We start from the raw sequence: 7,955 nt of genomic DNA on the forward strand, positions 1-7,955 counted from the left end.
GAACCTGGAGGACATTATGCTGAGTGAAATAAGTCAATCATAGAAGGACAAATATTGTAAAAGTCAAAGAAAGGTTTATATATGGAAGGAAATTTTCTTTGTTGATTACAAGAGGTGAGAGGAGAGGGGAGGGAACCCTGTTAGATAGGTAGAGATAAGTATTGATTTTGGGGAAGAGAAGGGCAATGTACCAGATGTGAGTGTTAACATGGTGGCATTGAGGAAGAGGAAGAAATAGAGAGGTACATGGGAGGTACAGACAACAAAGAGGAATCCTTTTGCACATACAGTACTGCATTGTCATTGTAGGCAAACATGGATAGATAGGTGGACAGGCTGAACTACTATTAGGGCTAAGTCACTTGCCTGCTAACCAGACGGCTGGCGGTTCAAACCCACCAGCCACTCCTCGGAAGGAAGGTTGGGCAATCCTACTTCCGTAGTGATACTGCCTCGAAAACCCAAGGAGGGGTCGCTATGAGTCGGGGCCGACTCGACGGCACATAACAACAACAACAACAATTTCATTTTTGACAATACAAGTGTATTTCTATGTTCTGTAAGAATTCCCAGGTGTATAGTAAAGCTAACAAGGGACAAGATTGTTTACTTCTTGGCCACAACCAGCTACCCAGAAGGAGTGAATAGTTGAACCTGTGGGCTTGGGACCATACTCATAAGAGACATCAAACTCAATTGGCATAACATACTACACAAAATATTGTTCCACCTCCTACCTTAGTGAGTAGCGACTGGGACCTTAAAAGATTCCAAGCAGCCATCTAGATGTAACGATGGGTCTCTCCTTGTCCAGAGCAAAGAAGAATGAAGAAAACCAAAGATTCATGGAAACAATTAGTCCCAGGGACTGGTACACCATGTTATCATCAGCCTTTATGTCTATGAGACCAGAAGAACTAGATGGTGCCTGGCTACCACTGTCAACCACTCGGAGGGCAATCTATGTAGGAGATCCTATGTGGAGGACAATGTGGAACAAAACTCAAAATTATTTGGAATAAAAAAGGGGGGGGGGGGACCAGGTTTTCTGGCCCGATAGAGCCTGGTGGAACCACTGAGACTATGGCCTCTAGCTGCCCTTCAGGTCTGGAATTGAACGCACACCTGTGGTTTCCAGCCAAAAAAAAGACAGGCATATGAGTTGAATATTTACCTGAGGTAGATGCACTCCTTGGAGAGAACAATTATGGGAGAAAGTAGGGCTGTTTATGCACAGGGAGACAGCTCAGGGGGCAGGACACAGGGAAGAGATAACTGTCGGGAGGAAGTGGGAAGAGAGCTGCTTCATTGAGGTAAATTGTAGTCAATGTCAAGAGACAAAGTGTATGTGAACTGCTGTATGGAAAGTGAATTTGCTCTGTAAACTTGCATCCAAATCACACACACAAAAAAAGATAAACGTGTGCATGAGCAAACATAACACAAAATTTTAAGTGAAAATTGCAAAGAAAAATACACATACATTTGCCAATCCAAAGCTTTATAAACCATTGAACATGCCTTAAGTTATGGAAGGGAAAAAAGAAAAGTGGAATGCTCCCTTTCCTGCCCCAACAGAGTCATGATCTGATGGAAGTGCTCCTTGTATACAGATAATGGGAATATAATGTGATAACTCTATCAAGTTGGAAGAAAGATACACCTGAGAGAGTACCTCACATACAAGCAGGCAATTAGTAATTACTTTCTGAACAAAAAGTTTGAAACATTTATGTACGTACTCATGGCAATATAATTTATGACAAATGCCTATGGAGGTATTCATTTTAAAAATAAGGAACATGAGAGAAATTACCTTACCTTAAACTTTTCCTATTGGAAAGCAGGAAAGCTCTTTCTGCTGTACTGGATTCTGCTTACACCTTCCTTCGTCAGAGGTCTCGCTTGAGATTATGGTAAGGTTGGCCTTCATTCTGTTTGCTTTTATCATGCCAACAGAAATAGAATTTTCTTGGTGTTTCTATTGAAAATACTTTTGGCTTATGGTATTTGGCTCTCTGGCCACAGGGAACATGCAAAAGGAGAGATGGCAGTGGGGGAGAAAAGAAGCAGCAGGACAGGCTGGCAAAAGGACCCAGAGGAGAATGCAACATAACAAACCACACATGGTGTTTCCCAAGCCCCACGTGTCTGGATTTATCTCAACCGAGAACAAGGAAATAAAGACAAATGTCAAGAGTACTTGACTTTATGAAACAGAGTGACTTGGTGGTCTCAATGCTAAGAGTTTGCTTCAAATGTATGAGAAAGCATCATTCTAAATAAGCATGAACAAGAGCTATCTGTGCATATATTTAGTGACTATAAAACATCTGTTTATTTTCAAATATTGCCTTTGAGTTTCACTGAGACTGGTTTCCAGGATATTGATGCCTTCTAAAATTTGGCAGAAGAAGGGTAAAGCAAGCAAGAAAGTCGTTTCTCATCAAACTACTCTCTGAAATACTAAACAGTACAGAACAAAGAAGATGAAGCTGAGATGCTTGCCCATTCTTTCACTGTTCAAATAGTTCTGCCGTGGCTGGGGAAAAATGCGTGCCCTTCTCGACCCTTTTTCTCAGCATTTGGAATCTGTTCTCTCTCCTAGGGTGGGCCTTGCCTTGCCCTATAACTCAATAGCTACTCTAAGCCAACAAACTCAAATAGTTTTAAACATTATTTGGTGACAAGTTATTTCAAATTTTGAATACTTGAAGAAACTGAAAGCCACAGATATAAAATGATCATGTGGTAAGTTAGCATCAAAGCCATGGTATTCATCTGTCTCTAGTACATTGTGCCATAATGCTGTGTATATAATAAATACACCCACACACATATACATAACATTTACATGTATTCATATATGCTATTGTTGTTAGGTGCCTTAGCATCAGTTCCAAGTCATAGCAAGCCTATACACAACAGAAAGAAACACTGCTCTCTCTGGGTCCATCCTAGCAATCATTGCTATGTTTGAGCTCATTTTTGCAGCTGCTGAGAAAATCTGTCTCATTGAGGACTTCTTTTTTGGCTGACCCTCTAATTTGCCAAGCATGATGTCCTTCCAGGACTAGTCCCATCTGATAACGTGTCCAAACTCCATGAGACAGTCTCATCATCCTCACACCTAAGAAGCATCTGGATGTACTTCTTCTAAGACAGATTTGTTTGTTCTTCTGGCAGTGCATGGTATATTCAATATTCTTTATCAATACCATAATTCAAATGTATCAATTCTTCTGTGGTGTTGTTCAATCACTGTCCACTTTTCTCACGCATATGAAGCAACTGAGAATACTATGGCTTGGGCCAGGCACAGCTTAGTCCTCAAAGTAACATGTTTGCTTATTAACACTTGAGTTATAAGAATAGCGGGTGGTACAGTGGTTAAAGCATTTGGCTGCTAATTAAAAAGTCAGCACTCATGGGAGAAAGATGAGGCAGTATGCTTCTATAAAGATTTACAGCCTTGGAAACCCAATGGGGCAGGTCTACTGTGTTCTATAGGGTCACTATGAGTTAGAAGCAACTTGATGGCAGAGTGTGTTTTGGGGTTTAGATTTCACAGTAGATTTTCCCAATGCAACATGTTGTTTGATTTCTTGATGCTATTTCTGTGGGTGTTGATTGTGCACCAAAAAAAAAAAAAAGAAAGAAAGAAATCCTTGACAACTTCAATATTTTCTCCATTTCTCAAGATGTTGCTTACTGATCCATTAGTGAGGATTTTGTTTTCTTTGTACTGAAGTGTACTCTGTACCAAAGGCTTTAGCCTTTGATCTTCAACAGTAAGTGCATCAAGTCCTCTTCACTTTATCATGCAAGGTTGTCTCATCTGTATATTGCAGGTTGTTAAGGAATCTCCTTCCAATATTAATGTGGTATTCTTCATATACTCCAACTTCTCAGATTATTTGTTTTGCATACAGATTGAATAAGTATGGTGAAAGGACACAACCATGATACACACCTTTCATGATTTTACACCATGTAGTATCTTCTTGTTATGTTTCAAATGACTGCCCTTGGTCTTTATACAGAATCATCATGTGCACAATTAACTGTTCTGGAATCCACACTCTTGACAATGTTATCATAATGTGTTATTATTTACACAGTCAAATGCCTTTGCATAATCATAAAACACGGGAAAACATCTTTCTGCTATTCTCTGCTTTCGGCTAAGCTCCATCTGGCATCACCAGTAAAATCCCTCATGCTACATCCTCTTCTGAATACAACTTGAATTTCTAGCAATTCCCAATCATGCCTAAGGCATTTGACTGCTAACCAGAAGGCTGGCAGTTCAAACCCACTGGCCACTTCTCAGAAGAAAGGTTGGACAATCTACTTCCATAGTGATATCACCTTGGAAACCCAAGGAAGGGTCGCTATGTGTGAGATCCGACTTGATGGCAGTGAGTTTAGCTTATATTACTATAACTGATTTTTAATGATTACCAGCAAAATTTTACTTTTGTATGACATTGATGATATATTGTTGTTGTTGTTAGGTCCCATCAAGTTGGCTCTGACTCAGCGACCCTATGTACAACAGAACAAAACACTACTCAGTCCCTGTGCCAGCCTCACAATCTTTGTTATACCTAAGCCCATAATTTCAGTCACTGTGTCAATCCATCTCATTGAGGGCCTTCTTCTGCTTTGTGGACTCTCCTCTTTACCAAGCATGATATCCTTCTCCAGGGAATGGTCCCTTCTGAAAGCATGACCAAAGTAGATGAGATGAAGTCAGGATGTCTTTGCTTCTAAGGGTCATTCCAGCTGCACTTCTTCCAGAACAGATTTGTTTGTTCTTTTGGCAGCCCATGGTACGTTCAGTATTCTTCATCAACACCACAACTCAAAAGCATCAACTCTTTTTCAGTCTTCCTTGTTCATTGTCTAGTTCTCACATACATATGAGGTGACTGAAAATACCATGTTTTCAGTTAAGCCCATCTAAGTCTTCAAGGAGTCATTTTTGTTCTTCAGCACTTTAAAGAGGTCTTTTTTAGCAGATTTGCCTAGTGCAATACATTGTCTGATATCTTGACTCCTGTTTCCATTGATGTTGATTGTGGAGCCAATATGAAATCTTTGACAACTTCAATCTTTTCTCCATTTATCATGATGCTGCCTATTCGTCCAGTTGTGAGGATTTTCATTTCCTTTATGTCAGGGTGTGATCCATACCGCAGACTGTAGTCTTTAATCTTCATCTGTAAGTGCTTCAAGTTATCCTCACTTTCAGCAAGCAAAGTTGTGTCATCAGCACATTTCAGGTTGTTAATAACTCTTCCTTCAGTCCTGATGCCATGTTCTTCTTAATATAGTCCAGCTTCTCAGATTATTTGTTCAGCATACAGATTGAATAAGTATGGTGAAAGGATCCAACCATGACACACTCCCTTCCTGATTTTTAAACCATTCAGTATCCCCTTGTTCTGTTTGAATGACAGCATACTGGTCCATGTACAGGTTCCTGATGAGCACAATCAAGTGTTCTGGAATTCCCATTCTTCTCAATGTTATCTGTAATTTTGTTACGATTCACATAATTGAATGCTTTTGCATAGTCAATAAAGCACAAGTAAACATCTTCTGGTATTCTTTGCTTTCAGCCAAGATCCATGTGACATCAGCAATGATATCCCTTGTTCCGCGTTGTCTTCTGAATTCAACTTGCAGTTCTGGAAGTTCTCTGTCAATATACTGCTGCAATTGTTTTTTCATTATCTTCTGCAAAATTTTACTTGCGTGTGATACTATTGATATTGATAATATCCACATTCTGTGGGAAGTTTGTTCAACTTCTTTCTTCAAGTACTGAAGGAAGTTGGTAATATTATACAATAATTTCTGTGTTATGTAGGATAACCTTTCTTTGGAATGGGCACAGATATGGATATATTCCAAGCAGTTGGCCAAGAAGCTGTCTTCCAAATTTCTTGGCATAAACATGGGAGTACCTCTAACACTGGAAACATTTGTTGAAATCTCTCAATTTGTATTCCCTCAATTCCTAGAATATGTATTTTGCCAATTTCTTCAATGCAGTTTGGACTTCTTTCTTTAATACTATCAGTTCTTGATCATATGTTACCTTTTGAAATTGTTGAAAGTAGAAAAATTATTTTTGATACAGTGACTCTGTGCATTCCTCCCATCTTCTTTTGTTGCTTCTTGTGTAATTCAATATTTTTCCTATAGAGTCCTTCAATACTGAAACTCTGTGCTTGAATTTTTTTCAGTTCTTTTAGCTTGAGAAAAACTGAGCATGTTGTTCCCTTTTGATTTTCTAACTCCAGATCTTTACATATTTCATTACAATATTAGATTTTGTCTTCTCCAGTCACCCTTTGAAATCTTCTGTTCAATTCTTTTATTTCATCATTTCTTTCATTTGCTTTAGCTATTCTATGTTGAAGAGCAAGTTTCAGAGTCTCTTCTGACGTCCATTTAATGTTTTCCTTCTTTCCTGCTTTTTAATGACCTTTGCTTTCTTCATGCATGATGCCCCTGATGTCATCCCACAACTCATCTGGTCTGCTGTCATTGTTAGTTAATGCATCAAATCTGTTCTTGAGATGTTCTCTGATTTTAAGTGGGATATACTCAAAGTCGTACTTTGGCACTTATGGACTTTTTTTTTTTTTCAGCTTCCACTTGAACTTTCATAGGAGCAATTGATGGTCTGTTCTACAGTCAACCCCTCACATTGCTCTGAATGATGATATTGAGTTTCTCCATAAAAAAAAAAAAAATGAAACACACTACTGTCCAGTTGGATCTGACTCATAGTGACCCCTCCTTGGGTTTCCAAGGCAGTATCATTACAGAAGTAGATTGCATAACCTTCCTTCCGAGGTTCAAACCCACCAGCCTTCTGGTTAGCAGTGAAATTCCTTAGGCACTACACCACCAGAGCTCCTGTGTTTCTCCATAGATATAGTTAATTTGATTCTTGTGTATTCCACCTAGCATATCTTATTGAAATGTGTTTATGTTGTTGAAAAAAAGGTATTGGCAATGAATAAATCGTTAGTCTTTCAAAACTCTATCATGTGATCTCTGGTATCATTTCTGTCACCGAGTCCATATTTCTAACTGCTGATCCTTCTTCCTTATTTCCAACTTTCACATTCTAGTCGCCAGTAATTATCAGTGCATTGTGATTGCATTTTTGATCAATTTCAGACTTCAGAAGTTGGTAAAAGTCTTTACTTTCTTCATCTTTAGCATTAGTGGTTTGTGTGCAACATTGAATAATACTAGTATTAACTAATCTTCCTTGTTGGCATATGGGTATTTTCCTATGACTGATGAGTTGTACTTTAGGCTAGCTCTTCATATGCTCTTTTTGATGATGGATGCTATGAAATTTCTTTTCAATTTGTCATTCTGTGCATAGTAGATGATACAGTTGTCTTATTCAAAATGGCTAATACCAGTCTATTTCAGCTCAGTAATGCCTAGGATATTGATCTTAATTTCTGACAACTTCCAATTTTCCTAGATTCATGCTCCCTACATTCTAAGTTCTGATGATTAATTGATATTGTAACTGCTTTTTCTCATTTTGAGTGTGGCACATCAGCAATTGAAGGTCCTGAAAACTTTACTCATTCACATCATTAAGGTCAACTCTACTTTGAGGAGGCAGCTCTTCCTCCAGTTATATTTTTAGTGCCTTCCAATCGAAGGGCTCATCTTCCAACACTATATTAGACAATGATCAACTGATTTTCATAAGGTTTTCACTAGCCAATTTTTTTAGGGAGTAGATTTCTAGGTCATTGTTCTTAGTCTACCCTAGTCTAGAAGCTCTGGTGAAACCTATCCACCATGGCTGTTGGTATTATAAATACTGATGGCATAGTTTCCAGCATCATAGCAACATGCAAGCCACCACAGTATGATAAACTGACAGATGAGTGGTGGGTATTCAT

This window comes from Orycteropus afer, unplaced genomic scaffold (assembly GCF_000298275.1).
Source record: "Orycteropus afer afer isolate SDZICR_OR568_19922 unplaced genomic scaffold, OryAfe1.0 scaffold00467, whole genome shotgun sequence".
NCBI classification, from domain to species: Eukaryota; Metazoa; Chordata; class Mammalia; order Tubulidentata; family Orycteropodidae; genus Orycteropus; species Orycteropus afer.